The 13,454-nt window shown below is 40.6% G+C and overlaps 2 protein-coding genes across 2 annotated transcripts in view; one reads left to right on the top strand and one right to left on the bottom strand.

Moving 5' to 3' along the window:
• Positions 1–13,454, bottom strand: part of MED7 (mediator complex subunit 7) — a 118,178-nt gene that overhangs the window by 37,448 nt on the left and 67,276 nt on the right. Inside the window, exon 2 of the mRNA XM_082453957.1 lies at positions 9,878–9,925. The gene's annotated coding sequence lies outside the window, so the exon portion shown is untranslated. The remainder of the gene's footprint in view (positions 1–9,877; positions 9,926–13,454) is intronic.
• Positions 1–13,454, top strand: part of ITK (IL2 inducible T cell kinase) — a 69,432-nt gene that overhangs the window by 3,057 nt on the left and 52,921 nt on the right. The window lies entirely within an intron of this gene.

Genomic DNA, 13,454 nt, shown 5'->3' with positions numbered 1-13,454 from the left:
GTTTAAATATTTTTTTCAAAGCCCATTTTACAGTTTTCACTAATTTTTTTTTTCCTGACTCAACACTTGACATAGCATCATCTCATGTACTTAGTACTGATCATTTCTGAGCGTAACTGCTTTTTTGAACTGTTTGGTTGTGAATTCTGTACAATATTATTTGCAGATAGTCATACAACCAAATGGTCTTGATTCAGAATTTTGTTGGTTATAATCTGCATGCAGACAATGTTGTAAAATAACTCAGCTTCTTCATTCAAGCATTATGAAAATTCTAGGACAATTAATTCATTCTGGGGAGCCCTGAGCTATAGTTTCTAACATTTCCATGCGGGATACAGCAGATATATAATGTACAAACATCAAATTTCTTATTTTCTAACGTCTATGCTTTATATTCATAAATAACATTTAAAAAAGCATTTCTTTAAATATTACAGAAATTAATTGATTAGAAAAATTTCCAAGGTCACTGAGAAAGGCAAGATATGTCAGGTATTATTGTTTATGCTCTATGTACATTCCATTGCTTAGGGCCATCGATTTGCACACAAGAGTACATTGTTCCTTGCCTATAAATAAGAATAACACTTGTGGGAAGAAAGCTTTTTTAAATTTATTTTTTAATTAAAGCCTCAGTCTTGCCATCTGTAAAAGGGGTGTGATAATAGTATTCACTTCATGGAAAAATGGTGAATATTTAGAGGGAATATATTTAGATAGACCTATTAGAAATTACCATTTGGTAGATCAAAAAAAATCAAATATTGGCAATTTCATATACGTAGTTCAACTTAATATATAAAGCACTTAACATAAGTCCTGTCACCTAGTAAGCACCTAGTAAAAATTAGCTATTATTTGTATCATCATTATATCTGTGAAGGAGCTGGCAGGGTGGCATAACATAATCATTTTCAAATGAAGGGAAACATTCAAGGATTCTTCAAAGTCTGGCTAACATCAGGGTCCTGGATTCCCTCTATTCTGTGACTAAATATAACGGTGTGGGTAGAGACATACATGCATCATGAGATGCGTGATGTTGGGCCAACATTTCCCCTCTCAGGGTCTCAGCTTCTTTTTCTCTCTTCTCATTTGTAAAATTATGTTCATTGCAGCTCTAAAATTCTGTGGATTTATGACATCATATAAAAATAATCCTTTACATATTCAGGAACAAATACTGTAGTTCTGCAAAATAAGTCTGTTTTTTTCTAATTTCAAATTTCCATGCCCATTATTGTCATTATAATACATACTGACTGAGCCTTTTATTTTAACATGGATTTAGATCTGATGTCAGATGCCTGTTCAAAGTACTGAGGTGTGCAAGTGTTTTCCGTGGGGCCGGGAAGCTCCTTTATCATGCAGGAGCAGTGGGCCAGAAAGAAGCATGGAGTCGTCAGGTGGTGACTGGCCACCAGGCGGGATTTCAGACACTCCCCTGTGCCTGCCAATTTCTCAGCAAAGTGATCCCTGTTGCCAGACATTCTTTAACAGAGGACAAGGAAAGATGAGGGCCCAGTGGTATGCTGGTAAATGTCTAACAATCATTGTAGTGGTAATGGCAGTAGAGAAGATGGGAGAGCCTTTGTTTGTGGTGTTTGCCAATTTCTGTAGAGTGAATACTCCCATCATGACCAATGTCAAACTACCAATGTAAAGTCTACTGGCTCACAGAACTCCTGAAAATTTATCAATCAGCTCTTATGTGGGCCACCATAAGCAGGCTCCAGCACACCACTGGCAGGGGCGGGCTTAAATAAAGATAAACTCTGGAGACGTAGTCACCTACTGAACAATGTGCTTAGTTGTACAGGACTGATATCAGATCCTTTTTAGGGGTAAAAGAGAGAAATGGGGGGGCGGGGGCCTCAGGCACTTTGAGTAAGCACGAGATGGGAGGGGCAGTACAGATGGGAGACAAGTGTCACAGAATAGTGAGGCCAGAATAGTCTGCTACAGCTGGATTCAAATGCTGCTTCTATCACTTTCTAGATGTGGGAGCTCAGGCAAGACTTTTAACCTCTTTAAGCCTCTGTTTCCTATTTGTAAAGTAAGGACCCCAACACTACTCAATGCTGAGTATTTCATGAGAAAAGTATGCTATAAGCTTGGTACTAATAGGACCATCTTGATCTTCTGAAAGGCCCTCAGGAGAAATGGAAAGGTTTCCCTATTTTAATGACTCTTTGCACCTTAGGAAACAAGTTTTCCATGGTCACCATAGCATGGGAGCCATTACCACTTACACAGGACAGGAAAAACAGTCGAGATCACCATTCTAGTCATTGTCTGGATAGGGCCACCACTCCTCGTGGACACTTCCCTTTAGCCAAAGTCTGATCTAGCAGCAGAAACATCTCTTATAATATGCATCCTTCCTAAATTAAAGATGGCAGGTGGGGAGAGGGTCCCCTTTCCTTGCTTTTGGCAACATTATTGCATAGTGGTCAAAAACACAGCTTCTGGTATCAGACAGAGTTGGGTCAAAGAGCAGCTCTACCACTTAAGAGCTGTGTGGCTTTGCAACGGTTGCTGAAGGCTGTGTGACCCTCTATAAAGCTACTTACATGTTTTAAAATGATCAAACATTCCTTCTTGATTTTTTTTAATGAAATGAATGTCACCATTATTCTAATAATTATAGTAACTAATATTTACTAAGTACTTACGATGTATCAGTCACTGTGCTAAATGAATTATTTCATCTAATCCTTACACCTACCCTCTAAGTTAGGAACTATCATTACCCCAATTTACAGAGCATGTAACTGAGGCAAAGAGAATTTAAATAACTCCCTTATGTCTCCAGAGCCAACACAGCCTCCCTGTTGAACAGTTCTTATTACTATTAACAGTTGCTGCTCATAGGCAATTGGCGATTCCACTGGGTTATTACAAAGTATGTAATGCCTTCTGGCTCTAGAGCCCTCCATGTAAAGGGCAGTCCTGAAAATCAGCAACCATGCCACATAGGTCTTCTGCAATGAAAGGTGTTATGAGTTCTATCATTTCCACATATACTCCAGGACAAATCTTTGTCTTCATTCACTTCTGGGAGCCTCCACCATGTGTCCAAATTTTGGCACTGAAAGTTCCTCTAGCATCTGTCCATTTCTCTCCATTTCCTAGAGTCACTTTCCTCGTGGAAGCTGCCAGCATCTCTCACCGGGGATTGCTACCACTTCCTAATGGTCTCCCTGCACCCACTCCACCGGCCCCCCACCACTCCATTCCCCACACAGTAGCCAGTGTGAGCTTTTCACATGGTGACTGTGATCATGTCCTGATGACCCTCATCAGAAGCTGGCATGTCCCTTCAGTGGTCCTCCCTTTACCCTGAGAGTGGACGCCAAAATCTATCTCACGGTCTCCTCCATTTCAGTTCATGCTCCTTTTCCTCCCATCTCACTGAGCTCCAAACACATAAGATTTTCTTCAACTTTAAGACCCCCCATTTTGAAGGTCACTTGCTTGGGGAAGCTTTCCTTCATTTCCCTAGCCTAGGTCATCTCCTCTTGTTACACTCTGACACAGTGGCACATACCCTTCTTCAAAGTGCATGCCAAATTTGTAATTACCTAGTTATTAATGTGATTATTGTACTGATGTCATTCCCCTCCATTAGACTGTACGCTTTACAAGGGCTGGTGCCCAATTTGCTAAAGATGGCATCATCAGGGTCTACCACAGTGCCTGGTACATATTATTCACTCATTATTTGCGAAAGAAAGAAAAGAAGGGAAGGAGGAATGTATAGATACTGTTGGAGAGGTTAGAGTTACACAAGGGGACCGCTAACAGAACAAGGCTCAACACCAAAAGAGTTAAGAACAAAGCAAGTGGGGGCTTCCCTGGTGGCGCAGTGGTTGAGAGTCTGCCTGCTAATGCAGGGAACACGGGTTCGAGCCCTGGTCTGGGAGGATCCCACGTGCAGCGGAGCAACTGGGCCCGTGAGCCACAACTACTGAGCCTGCGCGTCTGGAGCCTGTGCCCTGCAACGGGAGGGGCCGCGATAGTGAAAGGCCCGCGCACCGCGATGAGGAGTGGCCCCCGCTTGCCACAACTAGAGAAAGCCCTCGCACAGAAACGAAGACCCAACACAGCCATAAATAAATAAATTAATTAAATAAATAAAGTAGCTATTAATAAAAAAAAAAGAACAAAGCAAGTGATTAAAGGACTTCAAACAGGAGATTCCTGGGTGCAGGAGTAAGTAATTAGGACTCCCTGGAGGCAGCAGATCATGGCCTAGCCGTGAGAATTTAGGAGTTTGGAGTCTTAAGATTTGGGTCAGAGACACACATAGAAACCAGCAGGTAGGCCAGTCCCCCCACCCAACTCTTTTTAAAAGAACCAAGCAACTCTGTTCTCTTTTACCCTCCACCCTGTCTTACCCTTCCTTCCTTCTCTTTTACAGCTAAACCCTTGGTAGATAATATTCTCAGAGCTACCCGAGCATTTTTGCTTGAGACTTTCACCACTCGTGATCTCTCTCCACTTCATTCCTACATGACTGAGTTGCCTTCCAGCTCAGCTCCCACTGACACTCAAGGCTTCCTACAATCTACTATCCATGCAACACCTAGAATAGACTTTTTTTTTTTTTTTTTTTTTAAATTTATGGCTGTGTTGGGTCTTCGTTTCTGTGCGAGGGCTTTCTCTAGTTGCGGCAAGTGGGGGCCCCTCTTCATCGCGGTGCGCGGGCCTCTCACTATCGCGGCCTCTCTTGTTGTGGAGCACAGGCTCCAGACGCACAGGCTCAGCAACTGTGGCTCACGGGCCTAGACGCTCTGCAGCATGTGGGATCTTCCCAGACCAGGGCTTGAACCTGTGCCCCCTGCATTAGCAGGCAGATTCTCAACCACCGCGCCACCAGGGAAGCCCTAGAATAGACTTTTAAAATGAGAAATCAGATATTATGCCCTACTTTAAAGCCCTCCGTGACTGTTTAGAGTATTTAAGTTAATCCTCAACTATGGCCTACAAGACCCTTCATCCATGGTCCCTACCTGCCTTTCAGTTTCATTTATTCCGATCCCTTCATCCATCATATCTGACTTCTTTCTGAACCTTGAACACTCCAAGCCATGCCCCCCGCTAGGGCCTCTGTACAGGAGCAGGACTAGGGTGAGGTACACTTAAGGGGGCGCTCACTTTTAGGTTCTGCAAGGGCAGGGTCTTTGTATTAGCTGTTCCACTGTCTGGAACAGCCCAGAGTTTTGTAGGGTTGGTTCTTTATTGTTTCCCATTTCTTCAAGTATTTTCCCAGAATCCTGTTTCTTTTTCTTTTCTTTTAAAGTCCATAGACACTTCAGTAATCAGTATCTGCACTTATTTATTGGGTTTATTGATGTGCTTCCCTGTTTGTTTTCTGTCTCTACATCCACTGGAAGGTCACTTCCATGAGTGACTGACTGCTTTGCTCATCCCTGTAACCTCTAGTACAGTGCTGGGCACGTAGTAAGTGGTCAGTAAATATCCAGGGAATGAATGAAGGTCACATAACTCAAATTGAATTCAGAAGATATCTGGGAGCTAAAAATGTGGGCCTTGCCTAACCAGGCAAAGAAAGGTAAGAATCCAAAGCAAAGTACTTTGCAGTTCAGGCCACTCAAAGCCAAGAATGTGCGGTTTTGATGTCTGCATTAATGGCATTTCTTTGTGAATTGATTTTTGCTTGTCTGATGTGATGTTGATGTTTTATGGAGATAGCCATTGGATAGAGAATTCTTGTTTTAGAGGCAAATACTCCCAAGTTAAAATTAGATTCAGTTCCTACTGCTCAGGGTCTGGTACATCCATTAATCAGTTTCTGCAGTAAAAATAGGCCACAGGGTAAGACCATAAATGTGAGGGCTTAGTTCCTGACTCAGTCTGGAAGAAAGGTTTCACTGGAAAGCACAAGAGCTCAGTTTCTTAAACCATGAGGTTGATGTAATATATGATATCTTTATCTCAAACTCAGAAACGGATCCTATGGAAAATGAGTTTAAAGCTCTTCTCACATTTTCAAGGCCCAAATAGTAGTCCTCATCCCTCCATTTCCTTAACTAACTAGTAGTAAATTCTTCCACTCATCAATGAGTTTTTAGGCCTACAGAAAATAGTATATCTTCCAGGACCTAACTTTCATTGAGAGGTTCGTCTGGGTTTGCCTTCACAAGACCCAGGAGCCTCACTTAAAGTGATCCAGAGGAGGGAATGGAAGCTCTGACATGGTTTCCCATGCACAGAAAATTCAGTTCCTTGAAATTCAGTGAAAGTTGTCAGTATTTTTTTTTTTTAATTTATTTATTTATTTATTTATTTATGGCTGTGTTGGGTCTTCGTTTCTGTGTGACGGCTTTCTCCAGTTGCGGCAAGTGGGGGCCACTCTTCATCGCGGTGCGCGGGCCTCTCACTATCGCGGCCTCTCTTGTTGCGGAGCACAGGCTCCAGACGCGCAGGCTCAGTAATTGTGGCTCACGGGCCTAGTTGCTCCGCGGCATGTGGGATCTTCCCAGACCAGGGCTTGAACCCGTGTCCCCTGCATTGGCAGGCAGATTCTCAACCACTGCGCCACCAGGGAAGCCCAGTTGTCAGTATTTTAATGGAATAAGAACCTGATCCAAACTCTTATGTTGCCAAATAATTCCCACCAACCTAGAGTTATTTATAAGTAGACTTCTCATTATAGTTTCCTTTTTTTGATATTTAAAAGTCACAGAATTATATCTGCATATTATAAAAAATTCAAATACAGGACTTTTCTCTCTAAAATGACATATATTTGTGCCAAAGCTTTATTACTATTATTATTATTATTATTATTAATATTATTATTAACCTTTATTATTATTATTATTATTATTACTATTATTATTAGTATCAAGGAACTGTTCTATTCTGATATACATAGATTTACTCATTTGTTCAGCAAAATTTCCTGAGCACCTACTATGTGCAGGGTGCCATGTTAGAGACTAGGAATACAGTGGTAAGTAATAGAGACAAGCTGTCTGACCTCATGCTTACATACTAGTGGGGGAAACAGACAACAAGCAAGTATATAAATATATAGAGCAGATACAGACTGCGGTAGGTTCTATGGAAAAACTAAGCAGTTGCTGGGGCTGAGTGGGAAGAGTGGTCAGAGAAGAAATTTCCATCCAGGGTAAATCTTGAAGGATGAGAAAGAGCCAGTCAAGTTAAGAAATGGAGGAGAGCATTCCAGGCAAAAGGAACTGCCAATACCAAGCCTCAAGGTAGAAAAAGCCTTGGCCTGTGTTAGGGACAGACAATTGAACACACAGAGTTCAAGAGCCCCTTTCTTATATCTTACAGCATCCCTCTTCCAGGGATACTTGGTCTAGACTCATCCTACTCCACGTTTTGGTGGAAAAGCACCTGGTGTACCAACACTGAGGACCTCAGACTCACACTGCGCCCAGGTGGCCTTTAACAGCAAAGACTGAAAACAAGTTAGAATCCAGTTAAATCCACAATTAATCTCCAGAGACAGAGCAGCAAACCTTCACACCTCCATACTGTTAAAAAAATTAATGAAACAATTACACCCAATTGTTCTCCAAAACCCTTTTGTCTAAAAACATCAATTTACTGCCTCTGTGAGAATGATCTTTACTCTCACGCAGACATAAATTTTGTGTAGTTATAATCATAATGCATGACAATTTTATATTCTTCCATTTATTCTTTTTCCATTATTCTTTTGTAGATACATTTCCATTCATGGACTCCAAAGTAATCATTTTCTCAAATATATGATTTTTTAAAATAATCGAGTGGTTCATGTCAGAGATGTACTTATCTATTTTCTGTACTGAACACATTGACGAACTTATCTATCATCTATTGTTTGACATTCAGGTTGTTTTCAGGTGTAGTGAAAATGCTGAAAAATAATAGTATACCTAATATAGAACTTTCTGCTTTTTAAAATCGGCTCTTTAGGATAGGTTATGTGGGATAACTGTGTCACGGGATAGCATTTTCTGATCTCTACCGTTTGTTGCTACATAATCTTCCAAAGAGACTGAAGCAATGCATGGGGCCTCCAATAGTTACCAGAATCATTGGAGAAGATTATGTTTCTAAGAAGAAACTAATAAGAAAACAAAAGAATCCCATTGTTGTGGTGATCTTCAAATATCTAATACTATTTTTACAGGTTTTAAATGTTATAGTGAGAGAAAGGGCAAAAATATAATATTTTATACATGGGCAAGATAATTTGATTTAAAATCAGTCTTATGTATATGTAGATGAACCCACCCTACATAGTAGGATTGAAGGGGTGCCAAAAAGCCTCCTACTCTGCAAAATATTCATCTCCTTAGATGATCATCTTAGGGGTCTCAAAGGTTCACGTGAATAAGCTCTTTGGGTTAGATCATCAAGCCTCTTTATCAAGAAGCAAATGAAATACAGAAAGGTATAACATAAGCCATTTTTGACTGCTCTGTAGAGTTTAGCTCTAACTTTAGATAGGGCCTCAGGGACTGAAAGTCTCAAGCAGACTGTAATTCTGTAATTCTAGAAAAGTGAGATAAGGTGAGAAAGCAACAACACAGCAGCTTAACAGAATGGGGACCTGGTACTGATTAATCTGGGTGACCTTGGTCAAGTCCTTCTTCTATCTGGGATTTGGTTATCTTGTCCGTAGTGTCAAGGAATTGGACTAGATCAAAGTTTTCCAACTTTTTAAAGACTGGAGCCCCCTTTTAGTACAAAATTACACGTGTTACTCCCATTCCCATATGTGAAGCAGAAGAGGAAGTGTTCTAGTTGAAGCGAGAACAAGGAGGCTGCCCAGAACCCTACCCTCTTGGCCTTACCCTTGACCTGCAATAATCACCAAGGTGCTTCCAATTCTATGACCTCGGTCTCCCCAGGCTGTAAATTGAATAGTAGAAATGAAAAGATAACAGCTAGTTTAGAAAGTCATTTCACCTTGAAGCCTCATCTCTAACATAAAAAGTTGGATTGAATGATCTCTAAAGACTCCACCAGCTCAAAAGAAGTGGAAACTATGTGATTGTATCTCACTGCCAATGATATCAGGAATTCACAAATAGACATGGAGATTAGTTAAATATGGAAATTTTTCCAGGAAGTAATACAGCTAAGAGAAGGTTAATAACTGTATGGCTGATAAAAAACCATGTTATCAACATCCAGGCATGAACCCAAGAATGCATCCTGAAAAAGAAGGCAGTCATTTCAAATGTAACCAACATAAAATTTAGAATAATATGAGCCAATACCTAATGAGTCCTTGCTGTGTTTCAGGGCACCAGATTAACAGCTTTACATGTATCATATCAAAAATATTCACAATAACCACATGCAGTAGGTCCTAATGTTATCCCCATTGTATTGATGAGAAAAACAGAGGCTTGGAAAGGCTAAGTATCTTTTCTTAGGTCAGACATCTGGGACAAATATTAAAGTTGGATTAAGTGTTCTACAATGGATATTTTCAGATCTAGGCTTGTTTGGGTCTGAGAAGTCTTGTAATAGAAGCCATGGTGACTGAGAAGGGAGAGTTGGGGCAAGGACTCATTGGTGAGTTTCCAACACTGTCTAATGAAGTCCTGAGTGGGGACCAGTAGGAATGCTCCTGTTAGCTCAGCGGGCCTCCCTGAATGACAACACAACAACAGCATCAACAACAGCAGCCTGCAACAATAACCACAAGGAGAGGACTGAACACGTTCCTATGGATTTTTCTCGTTTATCCTCACAATTCTTTGAAGAAGATAAAAGTCAAATTCTGTTTTAGAGAGGAAGCAATCGAGACACAGGGAAGTTAAGCAATTTGCCCAAGGTCACAACAGCAGCTGTAAGTACAAAAGCAACAACTTACCTTAGGATTAGGCATTCCTTGTAGTTTGATCCCACACTGCTTCCTTGCCTGAAAGTAACCAACATAATCAACTTATCAGCTCTTCCAATGATTCTTTATGCATGTATATATAAATACAAATAAACTTTCTTCTTTCCCTCCTTTTGAAACAATGGTAGCATATGCTACATACGCTTCCTAACTTTTCTTTTGGTTGATTAGCAATACTTCTTGAAGATCAATCCATACTGATATGCAAGGGGCTTATTTATTCTTTTTTTGGGGGGGGTTGCATAATATTTTGTTGTATGGATAAAAAAACTATCTTGATGGACACTTAGTCTGTTTCCAATTTTTTTTGTCATTACAAACAATGAGGAACGAATAACCTTATAGGTATCTCACTTTCTATATGTATGAATATGTCTTAACCAGGGGCAATTTTGCCCACCATTGGCAATGTCTGGAAATTTTTAGTTGTCATAACTGGGGAAGGGGGTGCTATTGGCTTTGGTGGGTAGAGCCAGGGATGTTAAGTATCCTACAATGCACAGGACAAACTCACAACAAAGAATTATTCAGCCCAAAATGTTAATAGTGCCAAGGCTGGGAAGCTGTGGTCTATAGAAAACATTTCTAGAAGTGGGATTGCTGTGTCAAAGGATATTTGCATCTGTTATTTTGCTGAACATGACCTAATTATTCTCCACGGAAGTTGTACCAATCAACATTCTCCAGGGCCACGTGTAAAATTCTTGTTTTCTCAAAACCTCACCAACAGTATTATCATATGTTTTGATCTTTGCAAGTCTGATAGACTTAAAAAATGGTATATCAGTAAAATTTATTTATACGTCTATTATTGTAGTCAGTGAGCATCTTTTCATATGTTTAAGAGCAGTTTAGATCCCTTTTGCCCATCTTTCTATAATGTTGTTAGTATCTACCTTAATAATTTGTAGGAGCTCTTTATCTATTAGCTAAAACCTTTGGGCAGGCTAGTTTTAACTTACCTCTACATTGTCAAGAAATTGTTATCCACTTGCCCATCATTCTAGATGTCTTTTTCAAATCATTTCTATTAAGAGTTTTGTCATGGAGTCCACAAATATTACTTTTTGCTGCACACTTGGTCCTACCTGCTGTTCCCTCAATCAACCAAGTAACAAATAATCAATTGAACATCATCTCTGTGCAAGGAGTTATTTCCTGAAATCTAATGAAGTTGCTATCCATTTATATACTTTGGCTACTGAAGCGGCAGTGCTCGAAAGGTAGATTCAAAACTACATTCTTTCAAACTCATTCGAAATCTAATATGCCCTATATTGGAAAGAAGGAGGGCTTTGAAAGAGCATTCAAAGACCAGAGATGCTGAGAGAGAAAATGTGCAGGACACCTTCAGGGTCTACTCTGTACCACTTAGGTCTTGCTCTTAATTTCCACATTAAGTCCTTTTCCCTCTATCCACTTTTGTAAGCAAATTTAAACGAACAATGCTTTTTTAAGGCTAAGATCACTAAGATCATTGCTAAGAAGAATGAGGCTGGAATTATTCCTGAGTTGTTCCTTCACCTCTAAGACAAATACACCACATAAAAGCACACAGAGCTGTTTATGAATCTATAAAGAAAATGACCAGCGCTCAAGGAGAGCATGAGAGGAAATGTCGTGAACTTGAACCTCCATGGATACAGAAGAGCAGGTGGCAGGTGCCGCCTTGCTGCCACTGACTGCTAAAGGGGTCATGAGGTTATAAAGGCAAAGAGCTGCGTCATTTCGCACACCCTGCATTTGATGTGTACCACTTGGCCTTCTCCCATAGTCATCTGCCAAACCCGTATGACAGTGTGGTGTTTTTAAAATTTGTGACTGCTCTAAAACAGTATTTTTATTTTTCTGCTTAGTAAATGTACATGCTCATGGCAAAAACTTCAAATATTATAGCAATATATAACTTACCCTGCAAAAGTCTTCCGTAGTGTCATCCACAAGGGAGAACCAGTGTAGCAGTGTTACTTCTTGTATTATTTCTTTGATTATTGAACATAGTAATATATATTTTATTATCTCTTTTCCCAAAAATGAGATGATGCTCCAGCTATTGTTCTAAACCTACTTTTTACACTTTATATATATATATATATTTCCCCTCCGTATAGACCAGCTTTACTCTGTTGATGGCTACAGAGTGGTCACAAGATAGATGAACCATAACTAATCTGACCATTTGTCTATTGGTGGATATTTAGGTTTCTCTAGACTTTTCAGTGTAATAAATAATGCCACAAGGACTTTCCTACGTCTTTATACTTTGAACAAATGTTTCCATAGGATAAATCCTATAAGGGAAACGTATTTATTTATTTTAGTTAACTGCTTTTAAATACAATAAAAGAAATACACATTCATGGTAAAACAGTGAAACAGTATAGAAGGATAAGAGGTGAAAAGAAAGTCTCTCTACTTCCTACTCCCAAACCCCAGAACTACTCCCAGGAGTATCTGCTCTTCATAGCTTCTTGTGAGAAAACGCATTCATAATTTTAATAGAGGATCCCAAATTGAGTCTGGAAACTGTATGAGAGTATAGTCCTGTTTCTTTTCTTTTCTTTCTTCCTTTCTTCTTGTTTTTTTGTTTTCGTGGGGAGGTAGGGAGAGGGTGAGTAAAATCCTTTCATTTTCAGGTAGTCAGGCTGCTACTACTAATGAGATGGCAGACTTTAAGGGAAGCTTGAGTGTTTCCCCCACAGCACAACCAGCCTCCTCGTAAACCATGGTGTGAAAAGCTGAGGTGAGGAAAGCCAGTTTACTCTGGTTTGGCCGTGACTAAAAGGTCTTGTGGAAAGAAAAGAAGGCAGGTGTGGGATGGATCATAGTTTCCTGGCTTTAAGTCAGTCTAGGTGCCTCGAAACCTGCTACCTTAGCTCCAGATCTTCCCAGAACTTGAAAGTTTAGTGGGGGTAGGTCCAGGTGAACATGGACTGGGAGAGGGAAGAACCAGCAACAGCTAATTACAAATTACACTGGTGTTCTAGAAGACGCTGCTTTTTCCGTTGAGATCACATCTTTATCAGGTTCCAAGTAGCTCAGGTCATTATAACCCTGAGTTGCAGCTGTCAGCAGCATCCCTACTCCCCAAGAACTAAATGATTCGGAAGACCTAAGAGAACTAAGCCCAGAGAACTGAGACAACTTGCCCAGTATTACTTGTTCTCATAGGGATTCCAACCATGACTTTCCCAAGTTCCGAATTTCTGCTTGTCTCCCCTTCAGCATGAGGGTTCCCTTTGCCATAAAAGACAGCTGCATTGGGCTTCCCTGGTGGCGCAGTGGTTGAGAATCTGCCTGCCGGTGCAGGGGAGACGGGTTCGAGCCCTGGTCTGGGAGGATCCCACGTGCCGCAGAGCAGCTGGGCCCGTGAGCCACAACTGCTGAGCCTGCGCGTCTGGAGCCTGTGCTCCGCAGCGAGAGAGGCCGCGATAGTGAGAGGCCCCCGCTTGCTGCAACTAGAGAAAGCCCTTGCACAGAAACGAAGACCCAACACAGCCAAAAATAAAAATAATTAATTAATCAATTAATTTAAAAAAGAAAGAAT

The sequence above is a fragment of the Balaenoptera physalus genome (assembly GCF_965194825.1).
Source record: "Balaenoptera physalus genome assembly, chromosome: 3".
Classification (NCBI taxonomy): Eukaryota; Metazoa; Chordata; class Mammalia; order Artiodactyla; family Balaenopteridae; genus Balaenoptera; species Balaenoptera physalus.
The sequence above is the reverse complement of the archived record's forward strand: the minus strand, read 5'-3'. Positions and strand labels throughout refer to the sequence as shown.